This window comes from Zingiber officinale, chromosome 6B (genome assembly GCF_018446385.1).
Source record: "Zingiber officinale cultivar Zhangliang chromosome 6B, Zo_v1.1, whole genome shotgun sequence".
NCBI classification, from domain to species: Eukaryota; Viridiplantae; Streptophyta; class Magnoliopsida; order Zingiberales; family Zingiberaceae; genus Zingiber; species Zingiber officinale.
In genome coordinates, this window is record NC_055996.1 from 90,292,303 (window position 1) to 90,309,751 (window position 17,449).

Consider the following 17,449-nt stretch of genomic DNA (forward strand, 5'->3'; position numbering starts at 1 on the left):
ATCTTCAACTTCTAATTCGGACAACGTTTCATCCCATGCCGCCTTTAGCATCTTGTACTTGTTGGATTGGATAGGTTTCTTGTTCTTCCTTTTGTCCTTGTCCTTGATCTTTAGCTTAGGGCAGTTATCTTTAACATGTCTTTCTTCATTGTAGTGGTAGCATTTGATTTTCCTTTTCTTTCTACCCTACAAATGGTCAGTTTTTCTAGATTTAAATAATTTTTTAAATGGTTTTACCATCATTACCGTTTCATCGTCATCCAAAGAGGATTCTGAATCTCATTTGTCCATCCTTGCCTTAAAGGCAACGTTGTGCTTTAGCTCCTTCTTCGGATCTGCACATCTCGTTTTATGGACTTCAAATGTTGAAAACATTTCTTCTAAGGTAACAGAATCTAAATCTTTAGAAATGTAGTAAGCATCTACTAATGATGCCCACTCAGTAGATCTAGGAAATGTATTAAGCGCGTACCTTAGTGAATCTCGGTTGCTTACCTTGTCTCCGAAATTCATGAGTCCAATGATTAGTTCCTTCATTCTCGAGTGAAGATGTGCAACGATTTCTTCTGCTTCTAGTTTTATGTTGCTTAACTGATTCCTTAGCGGATCCCGTCTCGCGAGCTTGGCTTCGGACGTCCCTGTTGGTGCAATCGATCCAAGTTTGATCGGTACGATCATGATTTTGATGTGTGTGTCAAAAAGTTTAAGTTAGGCTTTCATATGTGTTTGATATGTGTGTTTGAGTCTTGCAGGACTTGGTGAAACACACATGAGGAGCTTGGTGCAGCTAAGCTTGGGAAGCTCATCCTAGGGCTCGGATCCTTGAGTCAGTGAAGGATGATGTGGAAGACATCCTCGGGACCGCCAGACGAGGAGCAATGGAGTGGAGCCGAGGGAAGCGGACTTCAAGGGAACGTGAAGGATGGTACGGAGAGGAGCCGTGGGCTCGGGTGCATCTGAGAGACGAAGGCCAAAGGAAGAGGACTTCTGTAACGACCCACCTTCCTTACTACTCTCTAAGGTGACCGTTACTTAACTATTAACTCTACTCACTAGTGTTACTTATGCTAATATTAGCAACACTTGAATTTGTCACGCCCGCAGAGAAGTTCCTACCGAAAAATTTTCGGCAGCATCTCCCCTGTACTGGTGACAATATAAGCATATATACACAAGCAAAACAACACCATCCATGCAGTTTAATAAATCAGATCATGCAAGTAATGAATAGCGGAAACATAACGACATACAACTTCTTACTCCAAAATTTTCTTATCAACCTAAATAAAGAATTAATCTAAACAAATTCTTAAACTAAGTCCCAAGGCTTCTATAGTCCAGGCATCACACATCCATCCGCATCTCCTTGTCGCCTTCCTTGACTATAGCTTTTCCTTTCCTTTATCTGCAGTAAGAGGAAATGCAATCTATAAGAAAATTGCTTAGTAAGCGCTATCTAACTCACAAAATCTCGATATGCATGTACATATATATATAACATAAACTAACTGAATGCTTACTGAAAACTACTCATGCTCATCAAATAGTAAAGGAATCAATAACAAACTGAAATGCTAAACATGTAAAGCTGCTCATGCTCACCTACTAGCAAATAACAATAAGCTAATCTAAATAACATGCTAGCATAAAAGAAAATTAAACTTGCTGATTTTAAAACAAAGTGAAATTTATTTCATTTGTTCTAAACTTATTCTTTTATTTCACTTGTTTATGCTCGATAAAAGCTCGAATAAGCTCGTGAGCTATGAATATATTCGTTAAATAAAGCTCGAGCTCGATTCAATTATAAACGAGTCAAGCTCAAACATCCAAGAGTTCGGCTCGACTCGGCTCGATTACACCCCTAAATAAAAGTGTATTTATTCATTAGTTGTTGAAACATGTTTAGTGGTGTTATCTGTTGGTGCAATATTCCTTAGGTCAAGGTTGACCTGGTTGACTAAGCTTGAGTTAGTTCAAGCTTGAGTCTTGATGTTTGGGTTTCGATGTTTGACAATATATGGAGATTGCAGATGCAAATCGTTTGTTTGGGGAGATTGTTGATACAATTCCCCTCTGGTCAAGGTTGACCAATTAGATGTGAAGAAGAGTCAAATAGGTCAAAGGGTTGATTGGATACTTGACTGGGAAAGTCCTAACTAGAAGTTAGGCAGTTGAAAGTCCTGGTGAGTGAAGCCAGGCTGTTGGGAAATCCTGGTGAGTGAAGCCAGGTGAAAGACCTAGTGAGTGAAGCTACGCAGTTAGAAAGTCCTGGTGAATGAAGCCAGGCAGGTGAAAGTCCCGGTGAGTGAAGCCGGGCAGTGGAAAAATCCTGGTGAGTGAAGCCAGGTGAAAACCCTAGTGAGTGAAGTTAGGTGAAAGTCCTAGTGAGTGAAGTCAGGCAGATGGGAAGTCCTAGTGAGTGAAGCTAGGCAAATGGAAAGACCTGGTGAGTGAAGCTAGGCAAGCGGAAATCCAGGAAGGTCACGGTTGACTGGACACCTGGTATTGACAAGTCCAAGTAGGTCAAAGGATTGACCAGATACTTGGCACAATGAGAAAGTCCAGATGGGTCAAAAGTTGACCGAATACTTAGCAGTCGTAAGTCCAATAGGGAGTTGATATGGAACTAGGAAGTTCGAACGTAGTAAACTTCCGAAGGCCATAACTTTTGACTCAGATATCGGAATGAGGTGATCTCGGATGCAAAACGAAGCTAATTTCAAGATATACATAGTTTTCTACCTTTCAATCAACTGGCCAATCGATTGGAGGGTTCAATCGATTGGTTGACACAATTTCATGCAAAAGCGTCTGGATCGATTGGGTAATCGATCAAAACTTCTCCAATCGATTGGGAAAGTTTCTGAGCGAATAGTAAGCTTCTGAATCAATCAGTTGATCGATTGAAATCTCTAATCGATCGGCCGATCGATTGGAGAGTTGGAAATCCCTCGAGAAGTCTTGAATCGATTGGGCAATCGATTCAGGGCGATTCCAGAGAGCACAGAGGCGCTCTGGATCGATCGACCAATCGATCCAAAGCCTCCCCAATCGATTGGGAGAAATCCAATCGATTGGGATTCTACCGTTGGCGCAGATAAAGTCATCGGTGAGCGTTTTTCTGCGTAGTTCTTCATTCCTTCTCCACGGGCGATCACAGCAAAGCTCTACACAGCGTTTTCTTCTCCACTCTCACCGCCAGATCTTGAAGGTTCTTAGAGGCATGTCCAAGTCAAGAGGCAAGTTATAACAACAAGAAGAAGAACCTAGGTTCTCCATTGTAATCTTGTAAGATTTACTTGTATTTTGCTTCTTTCTTTCTTATTGTTGTATTATGAGCTTGTAAGACTTCTCCGCCTTTGATAGTTACCGTAAAGGAGGGTTTTCATAGTGAAGGGTGTGTGAGTGTGTGGATCCTTGAACTAGTCACCTCTTCTTGAGGTGGATACCAAGTAAACCCTAGGTGTTAGCGTTTTGGTTTATTGTGTCTTTCTTTCTGCTGCATATCATCAAGATGAAGCAAACAACACAAGCGCGACGAGACGCTATTCACCCCCCCCCTCTAGAGGGCACAAATGTCCTAACATTATCTACTGGTACCTAGTGTGTAGATACGAGAGCCACTGATCATGTCTACAATTCATTGCAGAGGTTCCAGGAAACCCGACAACTATATGAAGGGAAAATCACTGTCTACATGGGCACTGCTGCAAAAGTAGCAGTTATTGCAGTGGGAGATGTTTATCCTCTAATAGGAATAAAACATGGATTTTGAGAAATTGTCTTTACGTACCAGGTTTAGAAAGAACTAGATTTCAGTTTCTAAACTATTCAAGGAACTTGATATTCTATTTTTTGATAACAAAGTTGTCATCTAGATTGCATCAGATGATAACCTAGAAGATCCTTTCACTAAGGCCCTTAAGGCAAGAGCTTTTGATGGGCATGTTGAGGGGTTGGGAATCAGATGTATGACAGGGTATATGGCAGCATAATCTTTTAGTATAAGTGGGAAATTGTTGGGATGTATACTAAAAGTCTAGTTTTTTGTATAAATATTTATTTAGAAATAAGAATCATATTGGTCAAATGTCTACATTTATGCTAAGTGTAGTTATCCATTTACTTTATATTGTAGATAACATGGTGTGAGGAGACACACAGAAGATCATGTTATCAGATCCTTATAAATTATAAATAGTAGCTCACAATCAAGATGGAATGAACAAACCATTGGAGTGGTTGTAGTGTAATTTGATATTAGTTTATCTAGACTATAAAATTATACTAGTACACTATGAGTGTATTGAGCAGGACCATTTGAGGTAATTCCTTTTTATACTGACTATATACAAGGACAAAACCTCTGTTATTATGGAAGTGCGTACTCTTAATCATAATATAATAAAAACCACGTATATTTAATATTTATTTCTTTAATTTATCAAAGGGTGTGATTTAGCTCATTAAATCAATAGGCCCGATAAGTTGGAAAATGATATTATTTATATGGTGTGTTATTGATTATAGAATGAAAATGTGTCCTAGTAATCTAGGTTGATGATATCCCCTTGAGGAGTTGATAAAGATTGTCATGTAAACCCTACAGGTGGACCTAGTCCGGCATGACAATAAAATTGAGTGGTACTACTCTTGGAGCTAGATATTAATTAAGTGAGTTGTCACTCATTTAATTAGTGAGCATTCTATATCTTAAACACAGGGAGATTAATGCACTCATAATAAGAAGGAGCTCATAATATAATTTGAGATTAGTGCGATAGTTTAGTAATAACTCTTTAGTGGTATGAGTTATTATTGATGAACTTGAGTTGGGTGTTTAGGGCAAACACAGGAAGCTCAAGCTCATCGGGAGACCAAAACCAATTTCTCATCTCGGTCCTTGTTGTAGCCTCTATAAAACCTTATAACCCTATTCTCTCCTCTCTTTTCCTTGGTGTGGCCGGCCCCTTCCTCCCTCTCTTTTCTCTTCCTTAGGTCGATTGCACTCCATCATCTCTTCTCTTCCTTTCTTCTTTCTAAGGTCGGCACTCATCTCTTCTTGGTGGCCGAAACTTGAAAGAATTGGAGAAGACTCTATCTTGGTGGTCGGCTACTTGGAGGAGAAGAAGAAGAGAAGGAGTTTCCTATTTTGGCATCCCTTTGTGGCTCGAGAGTCTTGGAGGAGAAAAAGTGGTTCGAGTGGATTCCATCTTGGTAGATTGTTGCCCACACAACGTCCAAGAGGAGGAGAGGAATACAACAGAAGATCAAGAGGTCTTTAGCTACAAAGAAAGGTATAACTAGTTATTTGTTTCCGCATCATAACTAGTTCATGTTCTTTGTATAGATCTTGAAAATCAAACACAAGAGGCTATCGGTTTTTAGTTTATCATTTTTGTTATCGATTTTAATTTTTTGATTTTATATTTCGATATTATGCTACTATTGAGATCTCTATAGTTAAACCTAGTTTACTGTAAGAAGTTAAAATCTGATTTATTTGAAAGGTTTTGTTTAGAAAGTGATGGATGATCCCATACCTAAGAATGTCTAGTGCCTCGCCATGTTTAACCTAGAAGCCGATCTTTGAAATAGATATTTAATAACTTCTGTAATATGATTTAACTTAGGAAAATCACATCGGTTAAACTTGAAGTAAGAATGTTAAGTTTCGTTCCCAATTCAAGTTGAACTTCTGAAGGACAACTTGGATTAATAATATTAAGCATCGTTTGTAATCCAAGTTTAACTTCAGTAGAGCACAAGGGTAGCTAAGAAAAGTTCTATACTTGTATAAAATTTTTATATAGGGGAACTAGAGCGGTATTCCGAGCAGCAACCAACATCAAGATGATGCATTAGATGTGTCATGCCTTATGCTCGCCACCATGAACTCTGAGCTTCAAAAGCAACATGAGAACATAGATGCTTATGATATGGTTGAACACCTTAGACAACTGTATCAAGGACAAGCAAGGCATGAGAGATTTGAGATCTCTAAAGTACTATTTCAATGCAAAATGCAAGAAGGAGTTCCCGTAGGGCCTTATGTGCTCAAAATGATCGGGTATGTGAAGAATCTACAAAGGTTAGGATTCCCACTAGGCCAAGAATTGGCCACTGATCTTATCTTGCAGTCATTGCCCGATAGCTATAGTTAATTTATCATGAACTACAATATGAATAAAATTGACAAACCACTGCCTGAGATGTTGAGCATGTTGAGAATTGTTGAACTCAACCTTAAGAAGGCAAAGCTTGGTTCCATTTTGATGGTGTCTAAGGGCAAAGGCAAGTGGAAGCCTAAAGGTAAGGGTAAGACCCAAGCCAAATGAAAGGGCAAGACTCATGCACTGAAACCCAAAGGTGGAGTTGTTAAGGAAGGAACTTGCTTCCACTGCGGTGAGATCAGACACTGGAAGAGGAACTGTAAGGTATACCTAGAGGAACTGAAATGGAAGAGAAGTGAGACTTCAATCTCAGGTATATATGTTATAGAAGTCAATCTATCTATTTCTTTTTCATGGGTATTAGATACCGGATGTGCATCTCACATTTGTACTAATGTGCAGGGGTTCAGAAATAGTAGAGTGTTGACAAAGGACGAAGTGGACCTATGAGTAAGCAATGGTGCAAGAGTTGTTGTCGTCGCTGTAGGAACCTATACCTTATCTTTACCCACTGGACTTATTTTAGAACTAGAAGAGTGTTGTTATGTGTCTGCTTTAACTAAAAATATAATCTCTGTTTCTTGTTTAGATAAGAAGTGGTTTTCATTTATAATAAATGACAAATGTTGTTCTGTTATTTAAATGACATGTTTTATTGTAGTGTACCTATACTAAATGGAGTCTACGTTCTAGACTTTGAAAACCCAATCTATAACATAAATATCAAACGATTCAAATCTAATGATCTGAACCAAACATATCTCTGGCATTGGCGCTTAGGTTACATAAATGAGAGTTGCATATCCCAACTCTATAAGGATGGACTTTTGGACTCATTTGATTTTGAATCATATGAGGCATGCGAATTTGTCTTCAAGGCAAGATGACAAAGACTCCATTAAGTGGGCACGACGAAAGGACTAATGATCTGTTAGAACTCATACATACTGATGTATGTGGCCCTTTCAGAATAGCAGCTAGAGGAGGCTATTATTACTTCATTACCTTCACTGATAATTTCAGTAGATATGACTATGTGTATCTGATGAGACACAAGTCAGAATCCTTTGAAAAGTTCAAAGAATTCAAGAATGAAGTACAAAACCAACTTGATAAGAGTATTAAGATGCTTTGATCAGATCGAGGTGGGGAATACCTTAGCCAAGAGTTTCATGACTATCTTGTTGAGTGTGAGATCATATCTCAACTCACTCCATCTGGAACACCACAATGGAATGGTATATCAGAAAGGAGGAACCATACTTTATTAGATATGGTACGATCAATGATGAGTCAAACAGATTTTCCTACTTCCTTCTGGGAATAAGCTCTAGAGACGACCACTTTCACACTTAACAGAGTTCCATCCAAGGTCGTCATAAAGACACCATATACGATATGGACATGGAAGAGTCTCAAGATGTCTTTTATGAAGATTTGGTGTTGTGAGGCTTACGTTCGACGACAAGTCTCAGATAACCTAGGATCCAAATCAGACAAGTGATATTTTGTTGGATATCCCAAGAAAACAAATGGATATTACTTCTATAATCCCACACAAGACAAGGTATTTGTTGCCAGAACTAGTATATTTCTAGAAAGAGAATTTATTTCTAGAAAAACTAGTGGGAGTGAAGTCGATCTTGAGGAAATTCAAGATACACAAACTAACACTGACATCTTGATGGAAATTGAACGGGTACCACAAGATGTTGTGGATCAGGATTTTGTTACATCACAAGAGGTTATGAACAATAATCTGTTCAAGTAGCACAAGCTCTACGCAGATCTGATAGGACCCGTCGTCAACCTGAGAGATATTCATTTCTCTTATCTGACAACGGTGATGTAGTGCTAGTTGGTCTCAATGAGCCCAAATCTTATCAAGAAGCTGTACAGGGCCCAGAATCTGAGAAATAGCTAGAGGCCGAATAAAAGAATGTGTTTGATGGTTTGTATGTGTAATAAGTTTAAGGTATAGTTGAATATTGGTTTAAGCAATGAGCAACCAATCATTTGCCATGGACTTGTGACTTATTTACACTATAAGAGAGTTTAAGATGAAAATCACTTTCTTTTATATATGATCTCAATAAGTGTTAGTTTGGAAACTAAGTGGGAGAATGTTGAAGTTTAGTTTGCATTGTGAACAGTGTTTGCATTTTGACAAGCTACATCCCTTTGTGATCAACGGTTTACATTATAAGCAGTGTTTAAAATGTGAACAATTGCATCCCTTTGTAACCAATAGTTTCATTGTGAATGGTTGTGTCCTTTTGTGAACCAACATGGTTGATGAATGGTTGTGTCCTTTTGTGACTGATTGAAAGAACTATATAAATAAGTGCTCTTGACCAAATTAATTAGATAACAATCATTCTCTATTCTAATGCAAATAACCAAAGAACTTGCTACTTTGTTGTTCGACAATCTATTGTATCCTAGAAGCAGGGGCGTAGCCAAGATTTAAAATTACCTGGGACTGATTGTCAACATTGGTGTTCCAACGATGGTGGTCGCGGCGAGTCGTGACGACAAGATGGAGTCGACTTCGCTTATGGCAAGGAAAGCAGGAATGACAAAACTATCAACGAGAATAGAAATGAATATGATGTCGTGGTGGTCAAGAAGGAAGATAGCGACGGTAGGGGTGGGGGCAGTGGCTCCGGGCCTACGGCCACGGCAATGCCCCACAGATATAGTGTGCTAATAAGGAGAAAGTTTGCCACGGTTGTACTAGTCAAGTCATGGCTGAACGCCTACAAGGAGGGACAAGAAAAGCGACAGCGCCGACTGCTCATACAACAGATAGAGCAATACACATAAGGAGGTGAAGCAGTAAATAAGGAGAAATTTATGTTTAATTAAAAATTTTATCCAACATCCATGCAATAGGGAGAAATAAGGACTGAAATAAAATTATGATGGGAATATAGGATGAAATAAAATGACAATGGGGTTGAAATAAAATGACAATGGGGTTGAAATAAAATTTTAATTGTGATTTTTAAAAATGGGTGGGGTTGAAGCCCACCATGGCCCAATGGTGGCTCTGCCCTTGCCTGGAAGAGATTACTCATTATAATCCAGTCTAACAAGATAGCGGGGGCGATAAACTCTTTAAGGAAAGTGATTACATACCTTAGATTGCCTCAAGTTTAGCATCTCGACTTCGGGTGTCGGCCTCGGATCTTTGCCAAAGCCTCTCGAAAGGTCTTTTGACTACAATTCTTTCTTCAGGCAGGCTTTAGACAATAGTTTCACAAGAAGAATACCTGATTACAAAGGGAGATGGAGCAACCTAATCAGCTTGTAAGATTTAATATAATATTTTCATTCAGGAATCTCAAGCCATAGTTCCAACTATTTAGAAAACATATACATGCATCAATTCCTACTATTCAACTTCTATTTAAGGCTATATTCTTTTTTTTTTCATGATAAGTATTAGTTTCAGATTGGACTTTATAACTAAAGCATGTTTCTTAAGATGATGTCAACTACTTTTTGTCATAATTTAGATTTCAAAGTTGTCAAAATAAATATCAAGATTAGGATAAAATTGTAAAGAATCTTAAGTGTTATGTTATATTGGATTGATTAGATCAGAAGATGTATGCAAAATTTAAAAATATAAGAAAATTGTTTTCCATACAAGATAACTAAAAATGTTTGAAAACTTAGGATGCATATCATATTCCATTAAACACCATATGATTAGCAATAAGCAATATAAGTAATAAATAAAATAAAAGTTTAATAAAATTCTGCATTAACATATGATATATTATCATTATAACAATCATAATGATATTTGATTATCAATACACATATTATGTTTATTAGGTTATTAATGAGTAATTAAATCAGATTTAATAATGTTAATTTAATTTTAAAAGGTCAAAATAAATAACAAAGCATATTCATTAATGTAAAATATTAATTAATATTAGATTATTAATATATTATTTATAAAAGAAGATGGAGGGTTGCATTCGATCGAGATAACCTATGTAAATTGTCAACCCAGACGTTAATCTTAACCATCAAATAAATGGAAGAATAAGAATCATGTCTTTAATCCAATTATTGTGATTCTTAACTTGTTTCAGTTTGTTTAGCCTTGAGAAGAGGATTTTGCAACTGATAGATGTTAATTTAAATATTTTTAGTATGTAGCATGTGCATCTTTATTCTATGTTCATTGTTTCTAAAATTGAGCACTATTTGATATATGATCATTTTTCATAGACAATTCGAATACTAGTTTTACTTCTTCATAGACGCCTCCAAGGTAACTCCTTTGAAGGTCCAATTCCTACAACATTTTCTAACCTCATCTAAATTACTGAACTGTAAGTTGTTTTATATATAATGAATCAAGTGAGATTCAGTTCCTCAACTGCTATGAATGTGTGAGATATCTCTAATCTATGCTTTTGTGGCAATCCCTCATTGCCTATTATGTTTCATATTCACACAAAGCATCATATTTCTAAAGATCTACAATTATAAATTCTTAATTGATTAAGAAAATATTGAACTTTCATATGAATAGGAGAGATAATAAATGGGAGCTCTTCTTTGGAGTTTATTAGTAACTTGACATCTTTAAGCACTTTGTAAGATAACCTAGTTAAATTTTTTTTTCTCATTTAGCTTAGACTTCATGTCCCTAATAACATCATAACTATTTTTGTAGAGTGTTAAGGAACTGTAAGATTTCTGATACTATTTCACAAGACTTTTCAAGATACATAAGTTTAAAGGAACTGTTAGCTTCTTATGCCTTATATATGTGGTGTCAATCTGTGTAATGTTCGCTGATATTTTATTAGTCGATCTCGTCATTTTATTTAATGTCCATTTGGCAAATGATTTCACCATTTATAGCTATTAGCTTCGGTAGAAATTTGAGTTTCAACAATATAACAGGCCAAGTCCCTCAATCCCTCTTTAGTTTAAGTTCACTTCTCTACATGTGAGAAATGCTCAATTAGTCCACACTAAATTTAGCATATTCTTTTGGTCGGGATTGATTACTTTTTGAACTTAAAATTTTTAATCATCTACTCTTTAATCATATTCCTGGGCAACAACAGCCTATCTGATAATCTACCAGTGCAAAAGAGCTATTCACTAATGAGCATGAATGTTTCTTGTTGCATATGACTTCAAATCTAGGTTTAAATTTCCATCAAATATAATTTCCTTATATGTATTCATCTAATTCTTATTGAGTAGACTTACAGTGACCTATCATACAATTATTTATCAGGAAGCTTTCCCTCTTGGGTTAACCAACTTAATCTACAATTGTATGTGGAACACATGAATCTTCTTTGATCCTGTAAAAATCAGTTAATTCTAGCATTGTTTTAGAAAATATTATTAATAAGAGTATATGCTAACTCATTGTCTTCAAGTACTCTTTAGCTTTAATCAGACTAAAACATTTTCATCATATCTGTTTAGTTAGCTTCTCTCTGTTCCTTCATCCCTTTTTCTCTTAATTCAAATAATTTTATCTGGGAACTTGGAGGTAAATAACTTTATTCTTGGCATTTCCAACCGTAGCTACTTCCTTAATACAAAAAAAATTGATGAGTTTTTTTTGTATAATGTACTTTTGTTTTCAAATCAATATTCTTATGTTTGGTGATCTAAGCAACAAATTGCCTTTGGGGTTAGAATGTCTTCAGCGTGATATCCCAAGCTATTGTGGTTCTTCAAACTGTGAGAAACTACAACTTTGTTCACTAATAGTTATATGTGTTAACTTCTCTTGATAGAAACTTATTCAAACATTCTTATTGTTTCAACATTATCTTTAAAATAATTACAAATTATTTCTTTAGTATATTATGTGGAGGTAGTACTCCTGTTACAGCTTCAGATGGCATTGTATATGAGACAGACAAAGCAAATCTCTCGAGTGCATCATACTATGGATACCCAGTTAAATGGGGTATCAACATTGTTAGAAGTTTTGCAAATGCCACTAATGCTAATTATATAATTAATTTCAAATCTGGATTCAATAATACTCTAGACCCAGATCTATTTCACAATCCAAGAGTGTCTGCATCTTCACTGAGATATTATGGTTTCGGTCTTCAGAATGGAAATTACTCCATAATGCTTCAATTCTCTAAGTTTATCATCCTTGAACCAACTACTTGGAAAAGTTTGGATAGAAGGATTTTAAGTAATTTACCAAATGACGCACCTAGAAATTTTAATTGACCAAAAGACGTATGTTATTTTGGTATTTACCAAAGGATATCCTTTTTCAAGTGCACTTCTTTATTTATCATTCTGACAAATCTAACTTTTTCTATCGTTTTTCTACTCCCTCTTCTCTTTCCTATCTCCTCTCTCATCTCTCCTATGCATGCTGCTTCTTTTATTTTTCTTTTCCTTTCTTTCCTCTTTTTTATTTGCATGCATAGCATAAATCTAATATACAAATCATATCAGTCCAATGATATTTAAGATTTAGTTAATTTTTTGATAACATTTTAATACATTTAGAGAAGCTAAAATAAACCATGAATAACAAATTTGAACTCCTTGTAATCTCAGAAATCCACAGGAATTGAAATAAGTGCAATTAGAGCTCTCTAGGTCCATCAGTGGGGTTCGATCAAAACCCACTGATAGATCTAGAGAGCTCTGATTACACTCATTTAAGTTCCTGTGGATTCCTGATGTTGCAAGGAGTTCAAATATGTTATCCATTGTTTATTTTGACTTTTAGAATGTGCCAAAATATAAGAAGAAAGAATCAACAAAAAAACTTCCACGTTAGGCCTGATATAAATCATATTAGGCCCATGTTAGGTCTGATATGATTCCATATCAAACCTAATGTGGGTCTCACTCTATTAGGAATGCTCAACTGTTTTAGGAACTATTCATTTCATAATGGATGTGCCTATGATTGCTCTAACACTATGTGGATAATAAAAATTAAAGAACAAGAAGTAGAATGTGCTGAGAAAATGAAAAATAAAATTGCTATGATTCACAAAGTAGCCAAAGAGAAGAGAGCAACGACTGAGGCTATGTGCCGTAAAGAGCTATTGAAGTCAAAAGAAGGTGCGGCCAAATATCACTTCACAGGACAGATACCAAAGCAAGGTTGTAACTGCTTCAGTTTATGAGAAATGGAGATAATAACAAGATGTTATCTCATGCATACTTTCTAGTTCATGGTGTGTTACTGAGGACTTATTGTAAGAAAATAAGAGGTATTTAATTCCTTGAAATGAATTAAGGCTCTAGCCTTTTTTTAATGAAAATCTCAGCTGACACCAAATTCCTGTCTTAGGCCTGGAATCTACTCGAGAACAATAAAAAATTAGAAGCGGTGGATTAGAGCCTAACATCATTTGACGAGGAAGAGGTCAACCGGGTCATTGGAGTAGCTCTACTTTGTACCCAATTGCAAAAAGATGGAACCGTCACTTTAGCGGTTCCCTGGGTCCGGCCCCACAGATATTCAGAGAGGATAAATCACGATTAAGCTGGGCAGGAGGGGTGACTGGGGGTCGAATGGAATTTAAAACGCAGCAGACCGAGGTTTTACGTCCGTATGCAACTGATGACCCTCGACCCCTGAACCTCTGTTGTAAGCGTTAGGCACCCTTCCAACTGATCCAGCCTGTGGGGGCACTCTACTTTGTACCAAGCATCACCGACGCATCGACCACTGATGACGAGGGTTGTGGCTATGCTTATATGGGATCTAGAAATCATGGATGTGACGGAGAGACCTTATTTGCTTTTGTGGCAATGTAGGGATGTGAGCAGCAGCATTATAACCGCTGAGAATTCTGATGTTTCGTACCGAAGATGTGTAAAAGAGTGACCTAGCTTTCCATTTTGGTGCACTGATTGTGTGGAAACTAGAATTTTGTCTGTTGAATCGATTGGAAATAGTAGGATCGATGCGGGAAGGTGAACTTGAACTTGATCGTTATGGCTCAAACTTCTGTTAAGGCAAGGTTCAACTCTGTTATACTGAATTCTATCAACTGAATTTCTAATTAGTATGATTTGCTCAAGTTTGTAGAGTTAATTCCAACATGATGAAATTAGTTAGAAAATCTCTTTAAAAATTAGTATAAATATTGTATTGCATCAAAGATATGGGAAAAAATAAGGGGAAAATAAATGAGTTTTACAAAAAAAAAAATCTTAATATTTTTTGAAATTTATTAATTTTGAAAGCAAGAAGTACGACAAAGCGTGTTGCGGTCAACCTTCGTTTACCATATTTTTCACGGTTTAATTTCAAGTCTTCGCTTCATGGATGTACACGTTTTCCCACACTACTGATTGAACACAATTTGACAACACAACCAACGATGACGATCATTAATTTTTATCAATAATTGATTTTATATCGATTATGTTTGTTTGGTTTTGATGATAAAATTTGATCGGTTCAATTTTGTAAAAGAAAAAAAATGATTTAATTAGTATCAGCTTGTTTGATTTGATCGATTCAATTTTAAACTGATTAGTAACTCTTGATCACAATTTGGCTATGATGGGTTGTCACATGAAGGCTTGATCAGCCCATGTGTTGTGCTCGGTACGGCTTGGCACGGTCTTAACTTCCAAGCCTAGCAAAATCTAGTTGTCGGGCTTTTGACCAGTGGTCTTGGTCCACCGTATTATATTTTTTACAACACCCCTTATTTTCATTAAAAATCACTTGGATCTTTAAAATCATATTCATGATTTAGATTTAAATTGTTGTGATCGTAAGCAAACAATCAGGATCGACTTGCACTGACACCCGTCTTGTGTCTTGGCTTTGCTTCGTCTCACCGGAACTTAAAGACTTGAGTGTCAGAGGTGCTTATCTCATTCACGGGCTTTCACCTCAAGCTTGAATGAGTCAAACTACTCGACCTGGTCACCTAAATATAACCAGTCAAACTGTAACCAAGTCAAACTTTATTATCAACTGTAACAAAGTCAAACTTGACCTGATCACCTAAATATAAGCTAATCAGTCCCAAATCGTGCCAAACTCGAGACTTAATTGATGAGAACTTTTTAACGATAATTTAAATGAATTCTTTATCGTTTCCATCCATGTGAATTCATTAAAATTATCATAGATATCTCATCCTTAGAGTATCCACATCAGTTATCCTATTCAAAAATTTTACCTTAAATTTTGGATAGGTTAACTAAAAATCCTCTGCATCAGTTATCCTATCCATTCCCTAAATTTAGATTTGATAAATAGTGATTCTCTAAATTTAGGGATTGAAATCTCTACCCTAAAAATAAAATAATATTTTTTTAATCTCTCTCCTTCCACTCATTCCATAAATATAATAATAAAAAGTAGAAGAAATAGAAGAAAATAATAAAAAATTAAGGATGATGAAAATTTTAAGATATTTGATGTAGTATGTAGTGAAAAGTGATTATCTAAATTTAATAAAGTAGGTCATTTACCCTAAATTTTAGATATAGTATAGAGAAACTGATATAGATGTTCTAATCTAATCCCCGGAATAAGTTAATAATATTGAATTTCAGCCATTTTAATTACTTGAATTAATCAACTTGGGCATCTAAGGATAAGCTAGCCTCATTTAATTATTTTTAGGATGATCGATTCATCTCATAAAATTTTTCCATCGGAAAGTACACACGATGATCAACCTAAAAATCTAGTATCTTTTGATTATATTTTTTATTTAAAATTTTTTTTTTATAAATATATTATAACTGAACATCGAACGCGAATATCTAAGTATAAATTTTAATATCCTGCCGTAACACCTAATCCAAGTACAACTTTTACATCCTAATACTTGATAGCAATATAGCAAGCCCATTTATTTATTCCATACATATTTTCAAATATTATGCAATTTATATGTATCCAAATTATATCACCGAAGGAGAAGTGACAAAGCAGTATAATTATGTCACGTTTCTATTGGAAAGACTTTATAATTAGACTTTTTAATATAAACGACAAGATTCAATGAATGAGAAGTTGACAGTTAGACAACTAAACAAGCAAAGACTTTATAATTAGACTTTTTAATATGAACGACAAGATTCAATGAATGAGAAGTTGACAGTTAGACAACTAGACAAGGAAAGGAATAACAAGTATTTTAAACTTTTTTTTTTGTCTTGAATTACTGTAAATAAAATAAAGAAATATATTTGTGTTTTTTTGAATTCACGTTGTTTGTCATGTGAAAGAATAATCAATTATGAGAACTAGCTACGTGTTAAAAGTGCAGGTATTTGTCTAAAATACCGCTGTAATAAATATTAATTAAACTAATTTTACTGTGTTTAACTGTTTTAATTGAGTTAATTGATGTAATCGCTGCATATTGTACTAATAGATTTGGAGATTTTTTTTAAAAAAAAAATTATAAAATGATGAGAGAAATTTGGAGGAAGTAAATTCAAACTTGCCCGCTCAAAAAAAGGCAAAAAAAAAAAAACAGAATTAAAGAGTTTTTTAAAAAAGAGATGCAAAAAAAATTTTTGTAGTAGAGAAATTTTCTCATTTTGGCAGCTGGACTCGAAGTCAAGTTGTCTCACCAACTAACTAACGACGGTCCAGAGGATGATCCCTTAGTATAGATTGGTGAAATGAATGATCCCCATTCATAAAATAAGTGGGGACCATTCATCTCTACCAATCCACATCAAGGGACCATCTCCTGAATTACAAAAAGCGGTCCAGAGAATCCGGGCTGCTAACTAACTCCATGTCTAAAAATTAATAGATAAAAAAAAATTAAGATAAATTATCCTAAAATTTCTAGGAGAAAACCTCCTCTCCATTGAGTCTTTGTCAAAACAAAAATTTCACACTCATTACATGTCAATTTTTTTTTTTTTTAACTTTAACTCCCTAATGCACATTACCTAATTACTCTTATTTTGTTATGTATAAAAAATCTAGAATGATAAATAAATACTCTTAAGTACAACATATTTAAACTAAAATATAGTATTTTCTATCAAATTGAGTACAATTCTTTTTTCGCCTAACTAATTGATTGATATACTCGATTTTAGTTAAATAATATTAAATTTAGGAGGAATTGTATTTCATTTTAGATTTTTTATCTATAAAAAATAATGAGGGATTATGGACAAAAAATAATGATATAATTCCTCCTAAATTCAACACGATTTAACTAGAATTAAGTATATCAATCGATTGATCTATTGAAAAAGAGTTTTGCTCAATTTGATAAAAAATATAC